This window comes from Tachyglossus aculeatus, chromosome 2 (assembly GCF_015852505.1).
Source record: "Tachyglossus aculeatus isolate mTacAcu1 chromosome 2, mTacAcu1.pri, whole genome shotgun sequence".
Lineage (NCBI taxonomy): Eukaryota > Metazoa > Chordata > Mammalia > Monotremata > Tachyglossidae > Tachyglossus > Tachyglossus aculeatus.
In genome coordinates, this window is record NC_052067.1 from 29488982 (window position 1) to 29489480 (window position 499).

General features: G+C 42.7%; 1 non-coding gene across 1 annotated transcript; it reads right to left on the bottom strand.

The window, feature by feature from the left end:
• Positions 1-425: 425 nt before the first annotated feature.
• On the bottom strand, positions 426-499 carry TRNAT-AGU. The gene has a single exon. It is a non-coding gene; the product is annotated as a tRNA-Thr (tRNA).

The following is a 499-nucleotide window of genomic DNA, read 5'->3' on the forward strand; positions in this document are numbered from 1 at the left end:
GTGCCCTGTAGATGTTTTGTATGCTTGTAATAATAATAAAAATTATGGTATTTATTAAGTGCTCACTGTGTTCCAGGCACTGTACTAAACTCTGAGGTGGATACAAGCAAATGGGGTTCGACACAGTCCCTGTCCCGCATTCATTCATTCATTCAGTCAGTCGTATTGAGCGCTTACTATGTGCAGACCACTGTACTAAGCGCTTGGAAAGTACAAGTTGGCAACATACAGAGACGGTCCCTACCCAACAACGGGCTCACAGTTTAGAAGGGGGAAACAGACAACAAAACATGTGGACATAATAATAATAATAATGGCATTTGTTAAGCGCTTATTATGTGCAAAGCACTGTTCTAAGCGCTGGAATAATGAATCAGCAATAACAAACACACAAATATCCTCCTGAAAAAGGTCAAGAGAAGAATAGGCCCCGCTGGGATTCGAACCCAGGATCTCCTGTTTACTAGACAGGCGCTTTAACCATCAAAGCCACGGAGCC